A 23,114-nucleotide genomic window follows, 5' to 3' on the forward strand; every position below is an offset into this window, starting at 1 on the left:
ATGTCTGTGCATGATTTGTGATAGCAGTGCTTAAAAGATCTTGATGTTGTTAATCAACCTTCCATATAGCAGCGGGATCATTTAAAACATGACAGAAAATCGCCAGAAAATTCCTTCAATAACATAACAAAACTGTGAGCAAAAGAGCAATTTGTTTGAATGAGAACACTTATTTGGACTGCTGGCTGAATTTTCCAACTTCTTTCAATTTGGCGCAAACTATTTTTAACACTCTGGACAAAGAGCGTCAGTGTTCAGCCAAGCGTGAACAAAAATTTGTTTTGTTGATTGCACTTGATAGATGAGACTATTGGGTATCCATAAATATGGAAAAATCTTCTAAATATTTTGAAATGTAATTAAGACAATTTTTTTTTTCAAAAGTGAAACTTATTTTCTTATACATTCTGTATAATGTGACGAGCTACAACAAGAGGATTCGAAAGTAAGGGGAGGACAATTTTCTGAAAATGACATGACATTATTGTCTATTCTTCCACTTTAATTTCAAATATTACACGACTCATACAATGTAGAAGTACTCGGTTGCGGAGATTTACATGATTTTGTTATCGCATGTCGAGTGGTTTAGGAAATCAGCGTTTAGACATAACCGCCTTCAAGGTTTTGTTTTCCATGTTATCATGATCAAGGGGGGGGGGGGGTGGGGGTGAGACAGTTTACACCGCTTGACTATAGAAGGTATGCTTCTAGCAACCTCAGTGATGTTTATTCAAGCTTAGCGCCAGCGGTCTACGCATGACCAATCAGTAATTAGGATGCCATGCACTGACCAATTAGATCACTACCTCGTTACTAGGGGCGGAGTCTAGCTGCGGCGCTTAGTTTCCAATCTTCGGACACGAGTCTGTTACCTTGAAAGTCGGAAAATCATGGCCAAGAAAAATGCTTATTTCTTGCTTTTCCTTTGATTATTTAGCTTCGAAATTTCGGCAGATGATAGACAAAGCATTAGACTACAAAATTATGACAAAAACAGAAATCCGATTGTTTTGACCGATGTTGATGATCTGACTTCAAAATCGATTTACTCGCTTCAGCCATCAGCGACTTTAGGACCCTTTTGTTGTAGCGGGTCATATATATATATATATATATATATATATATATGTGCATATATATATATTATATATATATATATATATATATATATATATATATATATATATATAATATATATATATATGAAGACTTTGTTTGCAAAAACCGATAAGTCCATATTTGCCAAATGGAGATATCTGCGATTAAAGGTCAAGAAAAATAAAGAGAATAATAAGAAATGTTATGCTTCTTTTGACCATAACTTAAAAAATGTACCTTTATAATATGTAGTGACCAATATATCATTTAAAAGGTATCATTTTGTACTTTATGACAGAGACGGTTATTCAAAATCTTCAAAAATGGGCTTTTCGGTTTTTGCAAACAAACTCTTCATATACGATCCATTCATTCTAACTGAGTGGGTGCAACTTTCACTGTGTGAGACTGATTCCAGAATTGTTACTCTCTTTGTTATTTCCTGACGCGGATTTGGAAAAGAAAAATAAATTACATGCAAGTCGAATGGAAGTCGTAAGTGCGAAAGTCGAATTTCGACTTAGAAGTTATCTTTAGACTTTAAAACTGTTTTTCTCATCGATGATATAGTGCAGTGAAGGTAAATTTGAAAGTGTCTTTCTTTTTTCTCTTTTTTTGAGTAGACGCTTTTGTGACTCTTTAATTGTAATGCTTTATTTGTGATACCTCTTCGCAAGAAGTTCTTTTTTCCGGGCGGGGGGGGGGGGGGTGGCAACCAACTGCAAGTTTGGAGTCATTCAATGTATTCATAACGACAGGGTTTATGAATACATATTAAGAGGAAGAGAGGGAAATCAAAATTTTGCATGCTCTAATCAAATAAGACCTATCTTCGAAAAGTTAAAGATTCCATATTGCTGCCAGACGTAAGCACTCAGATTTGTTCATGGTCACACCCAATAAGATTTATCTCCAGTTTAGATGCCTAACTACCCAAGTATGCCCTACCTTCATTGAAGGGCACTAAGCATATCTAATGCTGATACTCATACCTATAGGCCCTACATACCTGCCAGCTGTAGTTCAGTTTTGTCGTGACTTTCCACCTCCAAAACAACTACGTTTACACATTCCAACATCACTGTATTGTTGATTGAAGGCTACGCCGTTCAATACTGCAATTATTTTTTTTTCTCCACTAGCAATCGTTAACGATTAAAAGTGTGATCTTCGAAAGGACTTTGTCTCGTGACTTAGCGGAGGGTATGTGTTCCAGCAATGTGCTGCGTGAAGTAGTACTATCTAACGCACACTTTCACCCCGACTTCTTCAAGATCCTCGGGGCAGAGGCTTCGAACTGTCAGGTAAAGTCCATGTCACGATAGTTCCGTGCATCAAACGTATATTATGCAACACAGATTGAAGTCAAAGTATCATCACAGTTTTCTATCAAACATGACAATTTTTTTAGATTTGTGTGTGTGTGTGTGTGTGTGTGTGTGTGTGTGTGTGTCACAGTACCTTGGTGTATAATAGGGCTCATATTAAAGTGAATATAGATAGGTTCGGCATGCAGTGGAGACACGGAAATCTACGTTTACAAGTCAGCGCTGCTATTTGTATAAATCACCATCATGTGACCCTGCATCACTAAACTAACAAAAAGATTTTGGTTAATGATAGATTCTGAAAGAACTGCAAATGTTAAGTTTTAACATGATCTATAACTTAATTCAAATGGATTCTACTCACCCATCCCAATTTTGAAGAGAGAACAAACTCTAGAAAAGTTTGTGCTGAATAAACTGGCTTTTAACGCTTAATCCCATCAAGCTGTCCTTTTGAGGTACTGCCGTCCTTGTACAACTTTAACTATGTGATTTACAACATGAAAAAGATGGAAAATAAATGTCTTACAAACTTGAACTTCAACTTGAACTTGAAACTGTGCTCTGTGCAGATAAATAGGGCAAATAAACTAAGGATGTAAAATTCCTCGGTAATAACCATGAAGAAATTGTTAGATTAAAGTGAAATTAAGCCTGCTCTATCAACACATTCTATCCCTCACTGACGCTAAGTTTTTAAAACAGAAGCATTATCCTTTTAAAATTTATTACAGTTGAAAGTAAACAGTTTCTAAAGGGTTTTTAAGAAATAAAAACGGCCTTTCACACTAACCTATTCGAACTACATAAAAAGTTTTCTGAAATCAAAACACTAAAATCACAATGTCCCCTCGTTTTGGAGCGCAGACTTTAAAATAATGAAGAACGATTGCACTTTCAGACAATGTAAAAAAGAAATGAGATTGACCACGTTGACCCTTTCACCTATTTTGAGTCCTCAAGTAAAATTGGGGAGAACGACAGTTAGTTTTGTGATGCACGATGTCCCATTTTAAGTGCAATGTACAAGTATCTGACAGGTGTACTGTAGTGGAAATTTCTGTGGCGTTGCAGAGATATGCCTCGTTTATGACGCATTGGATGAACACCATTCAGTTGAAATACTATAATAAAAATGGCTTATGTTAGGATGCCTCTATAATATCAGATGGTTTCTTTCTGTTTTGGGAGTACCCTTTCTGGCTATGTTGGCAAGGGAGCCCCTATTGCACACGAGGTAGCTCTTACAGCTTTAGAATTAACGCTGATCCATATAACTATCAACGATCTATAGTGCACAAATATAGGGGGATATTTTGAAGAACGTAATTATGAAATACGCTTAATCAATATTTGGTTATTTGGAGAAAATATACATTTGTTTGTTTGTTTGTTTGTTTGTTTTTATTTATTTCACCACTTTCAGTTCTCTCTGTCAATATTTTTCACAGAATAAAAAAATATCACACATCATTCAAATGGCATTTAAAGAAACCCTTTTATTGCATTTGGTGTTTTTGGATGTATTTCGAATCAAGAGCATCTTAAATTAATTGGGATTCAGCACCTTCTGGAACTGAAATATTGGCATGTCCTTCTGGGTATAATGTTCGTTCTCGTTTATTGCATTAAGAGGCTAATGACTGCCATGGAGTCATGCATACTATTACCATTAAAACCCTGCTGTGCATGAACGCCAACTTCTGATCAGGCTTTGCACTTTGATTGTAATATTTTGGGGAAAAATGAATTAAATAACGATGATGCAAACGCTAAAGATTTCAAACGGAAAGGTCGCAGGGCAGATTTTCACATTCCTCCCATTCTGAGTCATAATTTTTGTGATAAAATAAGTGAAAGAAGGAGCAGTTCTTCTTCAAAATACATTTTCCGACATCAATTATACGAATAATGCACTGGTACTTATAGTGATGTGCATTTTTCTGGTTTGAAATATTCTTCTCCAGTCTTTGTCTGTTTGTGCTGCATTTCATTTGTCAGTATATGCAAGAACGTTCTATGTACAATAAGAATTATATTATGAAGGTAAATTATGCTGGCCTATGATATTCTATTCAGAAAATATGAAAAACTCAAGATTGACTTAGTTGACCCATTTCACTTGTTTGGAGTCCTTACGTAAAATCAAGGTGTGCGACTTTTTCTTTGTTTTGTGGTGCACGGTCACATATTATGAACACAATAAACCACGCATTCACGCAGTGATTGATACCCCAATATAGCAGAAAGACCCACTAGTGTTACCCATCAACTGTGCTTATCACGAAGAATTGCAATAAAACAGCTGTCATTGATCACTTACAGAGTGAGTAATCTTTACCGTTGCAATGTTTTAAGGAAGACCTGCTTCATTTGATTACACAGTATTATGGCAATGTGTCGTGTGCCCTTTTTCTGACAGGTGATTTGTTTTCCTTAATGCTAGAAATTGATAGCTGTTTTATTGTTTAAATTGGCTTTAGCACATAGGAAGTACTTAACAAGAAAGGATGGCGAGATTAAGTTTGCGTTTAAACGTGTATTTCATTTGCTTTCTGCATCTTCAGATCCGTCGGCTTTCCATGGAGATTCACCTATCTTCGACCTCAGAACAAACTAATCTGGCTACATTTATGTGTCGTGTTCGCCATCTTGAACATGCTGATCTCAAATGCCGCAATAAGCCCGAGATGTTCTTCACAGCGATTGCTTCACAGGCCACATGCTGTAAAGTAAATATGTTTTATTGTACTTTAATAGTTTGCTAGTTGGGGGAAAAGGGTAAAAGGTATAACATTGACTGCCCACAATATACCGGGCAAGTTTGTTCACATCGATTGCCACAGCATAACTGATACCAACTTAAAAGTACAAAACCTAGCATTCATTTGGAATAGTCACTTTCTTAGTGTCTCCACTGTCTTTAATCGAGGATGTATGAAAGGGACAATGTATTTGTTCTATGGCGTTGTGAGGCAATTTATTTTCATGAACAGGAGAATCGATTCATTGAGACATGTCATTATGTGTATTGTTATTTACAGATTTCGGTTTATGTGTTTTTAATTGTTATTTTTTTTTTATCTTGCACATTTACAGCTGGATGACATTACCATGAATGGACAGCCGTTAAACAAGTTGCTCAGTGAGATCCAGTATGGCATAACTGAGGTATATAATCCATTTTCATGTAACATGTTTTACATCTTATCTTATTGTATCTCATCTTCGTTAACAATTACTATTTTAATATACATTATCTGGGATGTGAGGTTATAATAATGGTTTATTATATAGTTTTGTTATTTCATTATTATCACAGCTTTAAAGGGATGGTATAGTATTGGTGGAGATGAGGATGGGCTTTTACATAGTTTTTTTTTTTTTTTTTTTTTTGCGAGACACCAAGAAACAACTTATGAAATAATAGAGAGCATTATTATTCTAAGAGTAATTCAAAGTTTATCAGATGAAAATTAGTTTTGGGGTGGCTGAGACATCAAAAACCAAAGTAAAACAAGGGGATCTCAATAAAAGGTGCATCCCACCGTTTTAGGATCGCTCTGTATTACTTTGTTTAAGATATCTCAGCCATTTCAAAACCGTTCATTAAACAAATGTTGAATTCCTCTTGGAACTTTACATGCTAATCATTAGATATCTCTCATTATCTCACCAAAGATGTTAGATGTTTGAAGTTGGTATCTAAGAAAAATGTATGATCCCTTTAATAATAATAATTGTTTTGAATATAAACTCCAAATTTTATTGTCCAAGAATGGAAATTCATTTTGCCCAGTTGATCGTGGGCCTGGCAGCCACTGAGCAGCGCCAGATCGACGTTGCTCTAACCTTTTCAACTGTTGAACGGCAAGGTAGCAGCAACTCCCATCTTTTAACGTCTTTTGGTATGACGCGGCCGGGGTTTGAACCCACGACCTCCCGATTGTGAGGGCAGCCGCTCTATTCACTGAGCCAACACATCGTGTTGTATGTTGTTATGAATTACCTTTTTTTTTGGGGGGGGGAGGTATATAATGCATTAGTATGTACCGTGAATGAAAGACTGATGCGCCAGGCAATCAAGCCTGTCTTTTAAAGGTTTTCCCATTCATTTCTAAACTTTTTTCATTCCATTTCACAAATTTTTACTTCAATTTCGTCGCAGGATGTCGGGAATAGGCCAATCTTACTTTCAAATTCGTCTGTCGTCGTTCATTTTCAAATAAAGTTATTCAATTTAGTCATTTGGCATACATTTTCGTCATTTACAGTTCAAATTCGTCAGTCTCACTCGCAGCACTCAAAACAGCAGGATCGATTCCGTCTTTTGTCAATCATTTTCGTTAAATTTTCATTCATATTCGTCTCATATCTCTATCCGATGTGATTTTCCAGTCATTCACGTATTTTTTGTTTCTGTAACCGTTCACATTTTACATTCAGGAGTTAACATACACACAAGTGCCCCCCCCCCCATGCACACACACACACACACACACAAAACCACAGATACAGACACACACACAAGCAATCCGAGTACACACTGTTACAAACAGAGGTACCGTCTCGCCAACGAAAACACTGACAAATGATTTCTAGACAAACATGATTAAAGACAAAATTAAAGTGTAGAATTGTAGCCTCTTAATGTCAAAGAATGGATAACATAATTTTATTACATAACACTTCATACAAGCTTTCAGAGGGTTAGCATATTCCTGCGTGCTTTGGCAGAGAGATCACACAAAGGAGACTCAAATTCTTTTGTTATGATAATGAGTTTGACGCCCCAGTCCCCATAAACACCGGGCGTTCCCACCATTCGACATCTTTTCTTCGTGTGTTCGGCAGAGAGTTATTTCGCACAGTGCAACTGCGCGTTATAAGCTTCGCTTAAATTTTTCGACGTGTGACAAATCTGAAATGGCAGACAACGGTTTACAGCCGGTGGCGGCAACCGGGGCTGTAGATCAGGCAGAGCTGCGGTCTAAACTTTAAGCTCAGGAGAGCGAGATTCAACGTTTATCGGTCCAATTATCTCGCTTCTTGGATGGACAGATATCTGTCTCTAAAACCTCTGAGCCAGCCCGACATGCGCTGCATGCGGGGACACTTCAGGCCCCTTCGTGGTGTGACCGCGAAGATGATCCACTCAGCATTTTAACCGAGTCGATCAGTCAATTATCCACCCAGTCACCCGCCCAGCTACGATCCGGAGGCGGGGTTAGATAGCTTGGTGCAGGCAGCACAGCCCGTGGGAGGCAGTGCAAACGCCGGCGACAAGCTCATAGAGCTGGAAGCAGACGATTTGTACGAAGGACCGGAGGAATTCGGCCCTGCAGTTTCAGAAGGATTGGCCACTAGGCTGACCCAGGCGGTCACCTTACCCCCGCGAAAGGAGAGCGTGGAAAAAATCTCCAAACAGTACATGACGCCCTCAAATGCACGTTTAGTGTGTGCACCGAGAGTCGAAGAGCAACTATGGGCCACGATCCCCCCCCCCCCCGACAAACCGTTCAGCTGACAGCAGAGCACAAAAGCTGGAGAAGATGGTTGTTCAGGGGATGCTCCCTCATGATGCTGAAATCACCCGGGAGTTGCAGACAGCGGCCAGAGAGCTCGCAGCGGTCAGTTAATTCGGCGCTCATCGCTCGACTGGCGGTCGACGGGGTTACTCTGTGCGGCAACGTCTCGTATGAGATGAGTATGAGACGCCGAGAGGAGCTCAAGCCGGCTTTCAATCAGAAATACAGGGTCATATGCAGTAGATCAATCCCCGTGGGGGAAACGCTATTTGGGAAAGACTAAGTCTTGCAAACAACAATAAAGAATGTTGGCGAGTCCTACCTCGTTGGCCAAAAAGTCAATTCCTCCGACCGGCCGCGTCGTAGGTCGTTCGGTAACAGACGCATGGAGCCATACCGTCATAATTTCCAACAACGAGATCTACCGCGGGACCGCTCAACGGACCGGCATGGGTTTAGCCGTCGTACATCTCGCCCGACGGCGACTGCACAAATACCCCGAACCCCTTTCCCGAAGTTTCGGGCCCCATCCACTGCGCAGTACCATCAGGAATCTGCAAAAAAAAAAAAAAAAAAAAAAAAACTAGTAAGTCCCCTTTCACGTCATGTGGGACGACTCAGATTTTTCAAAGAGGCGTGGTCTCTCATTACTTCTGATCCATGGATTTTAGACACTATTTGTGGTTACAAAATTTTATTTGACGACTATCTACAACAGACCTTATTTCCTTCCTCAATTGCCACTGTCGGAGAACGAAAAAGCGGCAATTAATCTGGAAGTTCTTTCGTTGCTCCAGAAAGGAGCAATTTCAGAAATTCCCGAAGGGGAAGTTTTATTTCTGTCCACTATATTTACAGTTCTAAAGAAAACCGGGGATCTCAGACCCATCATTAATTTGAAAAATCTGAACTCGTTCGTTAAGTATGAACATTTTAAGATGGAAACATTTCGGAATATCAAAGAAATCTTCATGCAGTCCGACTACCAAACGTCACTGGATCTTAAAGATGCCTATTTTTCCATTCCTATTTATACAGATTATCAGAAATATCTATGTTTCACGTGGAATGGTCGTGTTTTTTTTTTTATTGTTTTACCTGTTTGCTTTTTGGGTTAAGTTCAGCGCCGAGGGTATTTACTAAAGTAATGAAACCTGTTATTGCCTCTCTGAGAAGTAGAGGTATGAGAATAATGATTTAGTTGGACGACATCTTGATTTTCGCCCGCTCTAAGGAGGAGAGCATCGCTAACACGAACTGTGTCATTGATTTGCTAACATTATTGGGATTTAAATTCATGAAATTCTTCCGTCGAGATGTTTTCATTGCAACTGATTGACAAATTGCCCTACATCGACGTAAATAAGCACTGAATTGATCAGTGTTTTAGTAGTAGCCATGATAAAAAATCATGGGCGTACATACTCGAGCAGGATTCGAACCTACGATCTCCTGATCACCGGACAGGCGTCATCTCCACTAGACCACCGAGCTTTCGCCCGACAGCAAGTGTTGGTTCTAATCCTTATAGCATGCAGCGGGTACTGCTTTGTTATTTAAATTCATGAAATTCTTCCGTCGAGATGTTTTCATTGCAACTGATTGACAAATTGCCCTACATCGACGTAAATAAGCACTGAATTGATCAGTGTTTTAGTAGTAGCCATGATAAAAAATCATGGGCGTACATACTCGAGCAGGATTCGAACCTACGATCTCCTGATCACCGGACAGGCGTCATCTCCACTAGACCACCGAGCTTTCGCCCGACAGCAAGTGTTGGTTCTAATCCTTATAGCATGCAGCGGGTACTGCTTTGTTATTTAAATTCATGAAATTCTTCCGTCGAGATGTTTTCATTGCAACTGATTGACAAATTGCCCTACATCGACGTAAATAAGCACTGAATTGATCAGTGTTTTAGTAGTAGCCATGATAAAAAATCATGGGCGTACATACTCGAGCAGGATTCGAACCTACGATCTCCTGATCACCGGACAGGCGTCATCTCCACTAGACCACCGAGCTTTCGCCCGACAGCAAGTGTTGGTTCTAATCCTTATAGCATGCAGCGGGTACTGCTTTGTTATTTAAATTCATGAAATTCTTCCGTCGAGATGTTTTCATTGCAACTGATTGACAAATTGCCCTACATCGACGTAAATAAGCACTGAATTGATCAGTGTTTTAGTAGTAGCCATGATAAAAAATCATGGGCGTACATACTCGAGCAGGATTCGAACCTACGATCTCCTGATCACCGGACAGGCGTCATCTCCACTAGACCACCGAGCTTTCGCCCGACAGCAAGTGTTGGTTCTAATCCTTATAGCATGCAGCGGGTACTGCTTTGTTATTTAAATTCATGAAATTCTTCCGTCGAGATGTTTTCATTGCTGTCGGGCGAAAGCTCGGTGGTCTAGTGGAGATGACGCCTGTCCGTTGATCAGGAGATCGTAGGTTCGAATCCTGCTCGAGTATGTACGCCCATGATTTTTTATCATGGCTACTACTAAAACACTGATCAATTCAGTGCTTATTTACGTCGATGTAGGGCAATTTGTCAATCAGTTGCAATGAAAACATCTCGACGGAAGAATTTCATGAATTTAAATAACAAAGCAGTACCCGCTGCATGCTATAAGGATTAGAACCAACACTTGCTGTCGGGCGAAAGCTCGGTGGTCTAGTGGAGATGACGCCTGTCCGGTGATCAGGAGATCGTAGGTTCGAATCCTGCTCGAGTATGTACGCCCATGATTTTTTTTTTTATCATGGCTACTACTAAAACACTGATCAATTCAGTGCTTATTTACGTCGATGTAGGGCAATTTGTCAATCAGTTGCAATGAAAACATCTCGACGGAAGAATTTCATGAATTTAAATAACAAAGCAGTACCCGCTGCATGCTATAAGGATTAGAACCAACACTTGCTGTCGGGCGAAAGCTCGGTGGTCTAGTGGAGATGACGCCTGTCCGTTGATCAGGAGATCGTAGGTTCGAATCCTGCTCGAGTATGTACGCCCATGATTTTTTATCATGGCTACTACTAAAACACTGATCAATTCAGTGCTTATTCACGTCGATGTAGGGCAATTTGTCAATCAGTTGCAATGAAAACATCTCGACGGAAGAATTTCATGAATTTAAATAACAAAGCAGTACCCGCTGCATGCTATAAGGATTAGAACCAACACTTGCTGTCGGACGAAAGCTCGGTGGTCTAGTGGAGATGACGCCTGTCCGGTGATCAGGAGATCGTAGGTTCGAATCCTGCTCGAGTATGTACGCCCATGATTTTTTATCATGGCTACTACTAAAATCACTGATCAATTCAGTGCTTATTTACGTCGATGTAGGGCAATTTGTCAATCAGTTGCAATGAAAACATCTCGACGGAAGAATTTCATGAATTTAAATAACAAAGCAGTACCCGCTGCATGCTATAAGGATTAGAACCAACACTTGCTGTCGGGCGAAAGCTCGGTGGTCTAGTGGAGATGACGCCTGTCCGGTGATCAGGAGATCGTAGGTTCGAATCCTGCTCGAGTATGTACGCCCATGATTTTTTATCATGGCTACTACTAAAACACTGATCAATTCAGTGCTTATTTACGTCGATGTAGGGCAATTTGTCAATCAGTTGCAATGAAAACATCTCGACGGAAGAATTTCATGAATTTAAATAACAAAGCAGTACCCGCTGCATGCTATAAGGATTAGAACCAACACTTGCTGTCGGGCGAAAGCTCGGTGGTCTAGTGGAGATGACGCCTGTCCGGTGATCAGGAGATCGTAGGTTCGAATCCTGCTCGAGTATGTACGCCCATGATTTTTTATCATGGCTACTACTAAAACACTGATCAATTCAGTGCTTATTTACGTCGATGTAGGGCAATTTGTCAATCAGTTGCAATTATTGGGATTTGTCATTAATTTCGGGAAGTCACATCCCTGACCTATTTAGGCTTTAATTTGGACACAGTGACCATGATGGCAAGTCTGCCAGACGAAAAAATTGACAAGATAGGAAATCTTGGGCACCATATTTTGTCTTCTCCCTCGACGAAAATTCGAGATTTAGCACAGTTTATTGGTTTTCTGACTTCTTCATTTGATGCCGTACCGACGGGTCGTTTGCATTATCGTGTTCTAGAGTGGTGCAAAACCAAAGCACTGCAAGCGTCAGGAGGTAAATTTTATGCATCCTTTTCACTTAACAATAATGCCATTGAAGAAATTCGTTGGTGGCTTCCCTTGCCAAACGAGGAATTTAGGTCCCGCATCGACATTCCTGTCATCTCATTGACAATTCATACAGATGCCAGCACCTCAGGATGGGGTGCACTCTGTTTGAATGATAATTCCTTTGCTCAAGGTGCCTTGTCTCGAGAGGAAGCTAATCTGCCTGTCAATGCGCTAGAATTACTTGCCATTCATCGAGGCCTTGCCTCCCTGTGCGACACCTGCTATGGCCAACACATTCATATTAAGTCAGACAATAGTACAGCCGTCACTTAATATGTCAAGAAAATGGGTGGTAATATTCTATTACTTAATAAATTGTCATGTGACATTTGAGCGTGGTCGCTAGACCGCAACTGTTGGCTATCTGCTTCCCACTTGGCTGGTGTTGCTAACATAGAAGTAGATAGTCTGTCTCGGAGAGATATGAATAAGGAAATTAGCCTTCGTCCTGACATATCTTATTTGCTTTTATCTAGACTTTCCTTCAGACCCGAGGTTGACGTTTTCGCATCCAGTGCCAATAGGAAATTGGTTCAGTACGTGTCTTGGAAACAAGACCCCCTTGCTAAGGCTATCGATGCTTTTTCAATTTTAAGGGAATTTTTCCATCCCTATATTTTTCCTCCACTTTGTCTACTTTCCAGGTCCTTCGCAAAGTCCGCAGGGACAACTCCCTTGTCAAAAAAATACCATGGTTTGACTATGAGGTATAACCATGGTTTTACATTAGATCCATCGTACGGTTAACTCATGGTTTAACCATAGTGCAATATGGTTTGATTATGGTCAAACCATGGTGCACTAGTGTTTAACCATAGTTCAATCATAGTTAAACAATGGTGCACTATGGTTAAACCATGGTAACCACGGTGAAACCATACGTTTAGCATGGGTTAATCATGGTAACCATGATTTAAAGGTGGTAAATTGGAACGCACTTACCATGACATTACTGTGGTATTACCATAGTCACTACTGTGGTTCTACCGTGCCCAAACCATGGTTAAGAAAAAGTAAAAGCATGGTTAAGGAAAAGTAAAACCATGGTTAAGAAATGGTGAAACAATGGTTAGGAAAAGATGGAACCATGGCAAACTCATGGTTTAACCATAGTGCAATATGGTTTAATTATGGTCAAACCATGGTGCACTAGTGTTTAACCATAGTTTAACCATAGTTAAACAATGGTGCACTATGGTTAAACCATGGTAACCACGGTGAAACCATAGGTTTAGTATGGGTTAACCATGGTAACCATGGTTTAAAGGTGGTAAATTGGAACGTACTTACCATGACATTACTGTGGTATTACCATGGTTACTACTGTGTTTCTACCGTGCCAAAACCATGGTTAATAAAAAGTGAAACCATGGTTAAGGAAGTTTAAAACCATGGTTAGGAAAAGGTGAAACTATGGTTAGGAAGAGATGGAACCATGATAAACTCATGGTTTAACCACAGTGCAATATGATTTAATATTGGTCAAACCATGGTGCACTAGTGTTTAACCATAGTTAAACAATGGTGCACTATGGTTAAACCACGGTAACCACGGTTAAACCATAGGTTTAGCATGGGTTAACCATGGTAACCATGGTTTAAAGGTGGTAAATTGGAACGCACTTACCATGACATTACTGTGGTACTACCATGGTCACTACTGTGTTTCTACCGTGCCCAAACCATGGTTAAGAAAAAGTGAAACCATGGTTACGGAAGTGTAGAACCATGGTTAGGAAAAGGTGAAACTATGGTTAGGAAAAGATGAAACCATGGTTTTACAGCTGCCAAACCACAGAATTACAACCCAAATCACGGTACAACCATGATCCATTGTATAGTAAACCCACTATTTAACAACAGTGCAGTATCGTAGAAAATATATTTTTTAACTACTTCACAAGTACTTTGAGAAACCATGGGGAAAATTGGTTGGAGAAATATATTTTTCCACAATTGCTTTACTATTTGATGAATAATGATCAATAGATAGCACAATAGAGTCTTCACATAAAGTGATGAAATAAAAATATTTTCAGTAAATTACCTGGAGCAGAATGATAATTCTTACAATTCCTATACATATGTATTATGATACAGTAAACATGAATATGAATCTGGACGCTGAAACAGGAGAAAACCAATTCTCTATCATTTTCCTTTTAGCTATAGTCTAAAAAATATATATTTAATGACTGACTTCCATGTGTGTGTTGGTGGATGGGTGCAGATTGTAAGTGTTAATTGATTCACTGTTTAATAAAAGAAGTTATATGTAGCAACGAGTAGGATGATGCTCTTACCAGCATTGACTCTCACACAGCCAAAGCTCTCCCAAAAACATATATCGAATACACTATGACCAAATTGAGGAAACCAAAAAGTCCCAATTTTTATGGCCTAGTCATGTGTATTCCTCTGAACATGCAGAGGTCAAACATTGCCCAGTTTGATGCGCTTTTTCAGTCAAAACTGACTGACTGGAGTTGACTGTACTGTCATTAGCATTTAAAGGCACATAGACCCGGTGGTTTGCTGGAATGCGTACACGGGCGCACGGCACAAGTTTCCTTCAGAGACCTATGCTATCGACTCCTCTTTATCGTTAGCGCTTACGCTTTGACCCATTTCCATGAGTCCGAAGAAGTCCAATCCACTGTAGTCAGTGGTCTGATGACAGTTTGGCTCATGATTCGGCTGATGATGACAGCTTTAATATTTTTTTCTCTGAAGTCATACAAAGAAGCATGCACCCTGGCTTTCAAATTCTACGGACTGTCTGACACGCAGACAAGACAATGAAGGCAACATTACCTAGCAACACCTACGCGCTTTACTCTTGACGACAGCTCAATTTCGGCAGTCTTTGTATCAATGCTAATGGTGATCGGCACTCTCATCCAAAAGCGCCGCAGCAACTACCGGGTCTAGGCACCATTAGAATAAAAAAAGTACACAAGGGTAGAAACAGTCAATTATGATTATTCATTCAAAAGTTATCTCTCAGCAGCTGGGTGTGAGAAGTCAAAGTATCATACAAATATCACATTATTTCTAGTTGCAAAACTGTAGGTTTATGTAAACAAATCAATGAAGACAATGTACTCTTACTGAACCTCAGTCAACAAATAAGACATAAGAATGCAGATTTGCTCACTTTGCTGTTACGATTGAAAGGTAGCTTTTTATGGCTTCATGAGCAGCATCTTGACTTTAGGTATGGTTTATTGCCAGTCACATGATTTAAAACTATAACAATATCACTGGCAAAGATTTAGTTGGATAATTAAATACAGTGTACATACATTAGTGCTTGTTTGATGTACATGATCATTTGTAGCTTTGTATAGATAATGCAAATTTGGACTTAAGTGACAACAGGAGCACTGGACAACAGAACAATACAGCATCTTAAAAAATATATATATATCTAGCAACCAATAGTCCTGACATGAGAGCATACATGCACACTTGACATGCTTTGAAAACTGTTCTTGTACTTCTACTGTCCAAGACTGTTCAGCAGTAAGCTTTAGTGCAACTTCTGAATGAGGCTTCGCAGGAACTAGGTCTTGATATAGCTTGGTTAGTGTGCCCTTTGTCGTTGTGAAGCCTTGAGATGTCCTTCTTTTGCAACCGCGAGCCGTGAGAAATTTCTTGGGGAAGATCACTCCTGCACCGAACTGAGAATTATTCATTGCGCTATTATTTTTTTTAATAATAATAACATGTAGTACGTGTTAAACTCTACTTCAAACACTCGACACACAAAATTCTTGCACAGAATAGCTACCGTGCTAAAAACATAAGAAGAATGGGATTAGATTGATGTGGTACACCTAGTCATCATTTCATCACTCTAAAGTGCTGGAGAGATACTGTTTAAAATACAGTGTACTTTTACAATCATTTTAACCCCTAAGTGTCACATACAGGTGAAGCCATTACGTTCAACATTCCATATCATGTATTGTGCACAAATTGCATAGAGTAATTTGATGTTTTTCAAAAGTTGATCTCATTCTATTTTGAGCATGTTGCCAATATTTTAGGATGCCGCATAGCATGCTGCTGGTATTTGAGGATGTTGCACAGGAATTTGGGTATGTTGCAGCCTTATGCTCAAATTCCTCATGAATCATACTAATTATGGGTAGAAAAAAGAAAGAAAGAAAGAAAGAGGAATATCTTACCCTTGATGACGTGGACAAGCAGGAGAAAGTATGACATCAGTATGTGGACTTCTCTGCACCAGAATTCAGCCAGGAGGATGCCATGCACGTATTGACGTAAATCAGCACTGCATGTACTTGTACTTGTACTGGGTTGAAATAAAGAAACAAAGAAAAAAGAATACCTTCTCCTTGATGACATGGTCAAGCGGGAAAAAGCATGACATTTTTTTAGTCTGATTGGCTAATTTCTCTGAACTTATCGGATATAATTGACTTGTCGGACATTTTATCCGACAAGTTCCTTCATGAAATGCCCCCAGATGATCCACTTCTTTGCACCAGAATTCAGCCAGGAGGATGCCATGTTCACATATTGATGTAAATCAATCATTGAATTAGCATAAAATGTACATGCTACAGGCCTAACTCTTACACTAATGGCGGAGCTCGGTTCAGCAGACGACATTCTTTGATTTCAAGTTATACACCAAGCCCAGCACTTGACCGAAAGATTGGTCTGTATCTCGTTATTGATATTGATATTGATATTGGTCTGTATCACGGGGATATGTTCCACAGAACAGAGACTGCATCTGGCTTTACGGATCCCCTCCTATAGACATAGTCCGGAGGTACAGAGCCATAAGTAACGTCAAAAAAATAAAAAATAAAAGACTCCTCTTCCGGACAAACGAATCTTTCACAAGTTTGTCCAGCACCAGCAACCAGAAATGGGTCTAGGAACAATACCCCCTGGAAAACCACCCTCCGGATAACTACCACTGGGATAATAACCCCCCAGGACAATTCCCCCCAAGGGCAACTACCCGCCGGACAAATACCCCCTAGGGCAATTACCTTCCAGGGCAATTACCCCCTAGGGAAACTACCCCCCCGGACAACTACCCTCCTAGGACAATCACCCCTCTGGGCGATTCCCCCTTAAGACAACTACCCCACGGATAACTACCCCAAGGATGACTACCCCTGGATAACTACCCGTAGGATAACTACCACCCAGATAACTACCCCCAGGATATCTACCTCCTGGATAACTACCCCCGGATAACTACCCCCTGGATAACTACCCCCCCCCCCCCCCCAGATAATTACCCCCCGGATAACTGCCCCCGGATAACTACCCCCTAGATAACTACCCCCGATATAACTGCCCCCTGGATCACTATCCCGCGGATGACTACCAATAGATAGCACTATCAAATGATACATTATTACACAAAAAAGCAGTAAATTCAAATACAAATACAATTTAAACACTCACTGAATATTACCGATGCCCCACCCTGACCTGGTGGTGTTAGCTCATCCAGCAAAACTGGTGATTGGATATAGTTCTTTCAGAAAAACAAATGTGTTATTATTGTTTATAGTACCTCGGCAACACATTGCCGAACGATGATCAAAGATATGTTCCGTTCATTCAAAATTGATTATCCTTACCCAAATCTCAATGCACAAACCTGAACAATTGAGTGAGCAAAACAGTGGTAATATTTTTTTTTCTTCTAAAAATACTGTTTCCGTGACAACACATTGTATAACACCGACAAATGACGAAGGTTACACTACAATCGGGATAACTACTACCCGCATTAGTACCCCTGGCATAACAACTACTACTATCCTGGGTAATTTCAACTGCAATCTTTAATTTTCCCAGTGCAATTACCCTCCAGGAAATTCCCAGGGCTAGCCTAGAACAACTTACCTCCAGGGCTATTCCCCATAGGGCAACAATTTCCCCCTCCCTCGACAACGACCCCCCCCCCCCCCCGCGGGATGAATATCCCCTGGACAATTTCCCCAGGGCAATTACCCACCAGATAAACATCAAGTCATCAACCTGGTTTATTACTCCCTATAGGACTCTCCCATCAATCTTGATAGCTTACAACTACCTCCGAATATCAAACTTCTTACCCCCCAGGCCAATTTACCAGGACAATTCCCCATAGGGCACCCCCGAACCCCCGGCCAAGACAACTACTCAGAGGCAGTTCTGCCTTGGATGAAAGGTTAATGAGTAGCCGCAATATTTCATAATTATGTCTAGTTATAGGCCCACGTATATTACATTTATTTCATAAATTAATGAATACATTACTGTGTCTATTTTGACAATCCTTATCACTGCCTCCAGATGTGTCTAGGAGATTTTCGATGCGATTTTCTGTTTATACCGTAGCGCTCATTTAAGTATTGCCCTGTTGCATCATTTTGCTTTCACCACTATAGATTAAAGCTAACACAGAACATTATTTCCATTGAAAATTGCCCTTTTCTGAAATTACGCCCCAATCAATCACCTCTCTGCCAATTAATTTGCCACAAGAAAATTACCCCTCCCATTTTTATTTTCTGACATCGTTTGTTACTTTAGTCGAAAAATAACGGGTATCAATGAAGTCTTAGCAATCACAGTGATAAATTATTCGTTTCTTTTTAATGATTTTGGTATTCCCGAGCCGCATCCGAGCAAATAATACATTAACCATCTGTGTTTTTGTCTTGTCCCTTTGCTTGCTTTGCGGCCGTGTTGGTTATCCAAGGCTAACGCTCAGAGATCCATATTTCTGCATGTCAGTCTAGGAATACAATAGTGAAAAACTTGCATGCTTTACAAATAGTAATGGTGATGATGATGATAATAATAATAATAATAAAAATAATAGTAATAATAATAATGATTAGCTACATAAAGAGACAAAGAAAAAAAAAACGGGCCTCTAGCACAAGCCTGGGGTAACCAATAAGAAATAACCAGTAACCAATAATCAATCCTGGCATGATTCACTGCAACAACTCAATAATCATCATCTTTCAGTGCGTGAAACACACGTGTGCGTACGTATAGGACATAAACATAATGCACATGTAGGCTAATACATAAAAGTAGGCTTCATTACAGATGTATATAATAATGATATACTAGTACATGACATAAAAGTTAATGTCTTATATCGCACGAAATGCACACAAAATGTCCGAGAACGTGGCTACAGCTGCTAACGTCTTTCACGGTGAGGGAGGTATTTTACCAGGGGGTATAGGCCCTATTTATCCAGGGGATATTTTTTTTTTTTTCGGGGGGGGGGGGAGGGAGGGGATAGTTATCGGGGGGTGGTGGTAGTTTTCCGTGTAATAGTTATCCGGGGGGTATGTGTCAAGGGGTAGTTTTCCGGGAGGTAGTTTTCCGGGTGGTAGTTATCCGGGGGTAGTTATCCAGGGGGTAGTTTTCCGGGTGGTAGTTTTCCGGGGGGTAGTTATCCGGGTGGTAGTAATCTTAGTGGTAGTTATCCGGCGGGTACTTATCCAGGGGGTAGATATCCGGGGGGTAGCTATCTAGGGGGTAATTTTCCGGGGGGTAATTATCTGGGTGGTAGTTACCCGGTGGGTAGTTATCCGGAGGGTAGTTGTCCTAGGGGGAATTGCCCTGGGGGTGATTCCCCTAAGAGGGTAGTTGTCCGGGGGGTAGTTACCCTAGGGGGTAATTGCCCTGGAGGGTAATTGCCCTAGGAGGGTAGTTATCCGGGTGGTAGTTGCCCTAGGGGGGAATAGCCCTGGGGGGGGGGGGCAATTATCCTTGTGGTAGTTATCCAGAGGGTACAGTAGTTGCCCAGGGGGTAAGTGCCCGGATACGCTGAGACACAATCAAAGAGTATAGAAGCTAAGAAGGCGTACTCTCGCGATTTCACACGCAAACGGGTGTAGTACGCCATGGAGCTGGAGCCCCACATGGAGCCCAACGGCAGCCATTTTATTAATAACACCGCAAGCTTCTTGCGGTGTGAGCCTATGGAGCAAACCCTACCTTCCTTTCATTTTCTTCATTTTAAGGAAGCACACAGCGGTAGAATTGCGTTTCAGACCTCAAAATATCACAAAAAGTATACTTTCTGTCGATATGTTAAAAAAGAATTTGAAGTAATGTAATTACTTTTTTATAGTCTCTCAGCAAGTTTGTGTTTGAGCTGACAAACGCCGTCTATCTCTTTCTCTCTCCCTCCCGAAACATAGTTTGATCTACCTACTTCAGCTCAAACTTTGTGGGGCTGCAGATTGGAAAGTAAATGACATTTTTTCAAATACCGGTACATTTCATGGTTAGACAGGCATGATACTTCTTTACGACAAAACAAGATCCTAAGTACATACATATCTTCCCCTGTATGCCCCCTAAAAAGGGAAAAAATAAAAGGGAGACAGGAATACGAGGGCCCAGTGATATGGCACTGATATCATGATCGCGTAATGTACGCCCTTTCGCCCATGAGCGTACTACGCGAATTCGACGGAGTAAGCCCTCGTGTAGGACTTAGCGTAGCTTCTACTACTTACTAGTATACTCTTTGATTCACTGGAGCAGTTATCACTAGCAGAAAACTGTTGTTGATGTAGTTTGCACCGAACCTGATATCACCCAATATGAGGTAGGCCTATGCCTAACATTAGGCGTAACTGTTAACGGTTAACAAGTTAGAACTACCGACTACCGTCTTGTTAGCCCGACCAGACGCTGTTAGTACGCTGTGCGACTACAGCCTGTCGCTACTACAGCGACTGGGCTGTGTGTAGTTACCGTCTTGTAGAATTTACGTGACACAGTAACACTAACAGTTCAGTGCAGTAGCTGAGTTAGAACAACTCATTTCTCGAGCTCTAATGTCATACTCTCACACTCACTGACTCAGTCTCACTCTCAGATAAAGAACAGTCTAACTGGTTATCCCCATCGATAGCTCACAATATTGATACGATCATGCGAAATTTGCACAGCAAGGCCGCTGCCGGCCCCGGGTCGGTCGGGACAATCAGATGCAAATCTCGCTGATAATTATTTTAGCTAAGATTAGGTCTACTAATAATGTATTAAAAGTTATGTTGACCAACCTTCCTCGAAGAATCCCAAAGGAGAAGTTTGCTTGCCATTTCTCAAAATATCAGATGGTTCGTACATCGAGATGTTTGACTCAGAGATCATCACGAGCGTTTGAAATGAACAGCGAAAATCGTACATACACCGTGTGTGTTTTTTGAGCGGTCGCGGTCTGACGGTTCAGCAGTACATACACCTACGGTTGAATCAGCGACAACAACAACACGCACATGACATCTTACGTTACATTATTGTCAAGAAAACTTTTAATCATCAATTTTTTGGTTTTAAATCAAAGAATATATTCTTAAAACTTTTTATTGCAAATAAAATTTTTGTTCTATGTGTCGATATTTTATTTTTTTTTTTGCTCCATATATTTTCAAAAATATTTTTGTTGTGATCTTTGGTACGAACGAGCCTCATATCAACAACCCGGATGCGGATCTCCCATTCATCGTACACAATTACTACCTGCCGATTGCATTCATATAGTTTTCTATTGTTGTGTGTTCATGCCAAAGCTACGGGGAACGAACGGGCGGCAATGGGTTACTACTTTTTTTATTTTTTCACGAGTATGTAATCTCATTTAAGGTTTTTACGTGCTTTATTCCGTAGTGAATATAGATGTTGCATTTTACGAATGCTGTAAATCAACCAAGTGAAGCAGCTTTTTGCTTGCAATGGTAAGACTACTGTTTGTTTACATATAACACCTGCTGAAGCCAAACGGGTGATTGCGTTAGGTGAATGTCCGTCATGACTTACATAGGCATTGCGGCCATCAAAGTATGAGTTTTCATATTGATTTTTGTGATCGACATCATTCAATGATTATAGTGTACGTAGTTCAAACTTTGGTAAAACAGAAAGTTAAACATGGTTTAATAAACACGTACTGTTCTTATGCTATCATACAAGGTTCCATGGTTAGAAATTCTAGAATATGGTTTTATTACTAAAACCACGGTTGAAACCATTGTTAAAATAATGGTGTATAACCACTTTTTCAACCGTGGGTAAACAAAAGTTAAACCACGATTTTATAACCACTGTTCTTATGAGCTATCATACAACCATGATGAAAATCATGGCTTTTTAACCGCCTCTTCACTACAATAAAACCACGGTTATAGAACCAATGTTGGCCCCAATGTTTCATAACCATCCTTTGCACACTATGATAAAACCATGGTCCAAATCCTGGTGTAGTTATGACCATCGTTTCCTTGCTAAAATGGAATTTTAATCATTGTTTTAAAACCGTTGTTTTCACATTTTCATTAAACCACTGTTAAAGTCATGGTTATATAACCATCATTTTAATTCGTAATTCTCCGTACGGCATAATATGAGATCCCGCTCGCGCATGCGCCAACAATTCGCTCGCAATATGGCGCCGTTCTACATTCTCTCTCGCCGACCTGATTTCTAAATCGCTTTCCATCGCCGTTGTTATTCGACATCGACGTTATCTTAAGCTCCTACGTTTTTGTTTGGATGCTAGTAGTTTTTTTTTTTCTTTTTTTTTTGCGAAGCTGATTTGATTATATTCCTACTGTTAAGAGGACAATTTTTCGTCAGTTTGTTCGGACTTATCAACTCGCATGGAAGGGAATACAGCAGCGGAGGTGAGGCCGGCACAGCCGCGCTCTGCCCCCGGAACTTCGGCCCAGACGCCGGTAAAGCCAGGCGCGGGCACGGACAGCACGAAGAGCAAACGAGCAAACGAGCAAACGAGTGCAACGCATTCATTAGTGCCCACTGCTAAAGCTGGTGGAAGTAAAGGGAAAGAGAAATCTGGCTAAGGGAAAAGCGTTTCTACCGCTACA

General features: G+C 40.3%; 1 pseudogene; it reads left to right on the forward strand.

Moving 5' to 3' along the window:
• Positions 1 to 2,306: 2,306 nt before the first annotated feature.
• LOC140246532 (uncharacterized) lies at positions 2,307 to 23,090 on the forward strand (annotated as a pseudogene).
• The last annotated feature ends 24 nt before the right edge of the window (positions 23,091 to 23,114 follow it).

This window comes from Diadema setosum, chromosome 3, assembly GCF_964275005.1.
Source record: "Diadema setosum chromosome 3, eeDiaSeto1, whole genome shotgun sequence".
Taxonomy (NCBI): domain Eukaryota; kingdom Metazoa; phylum Echinodermata; class Echinoidea; order Diadematoida; family Diadematidae; genus Diadema; species Diadema setosum.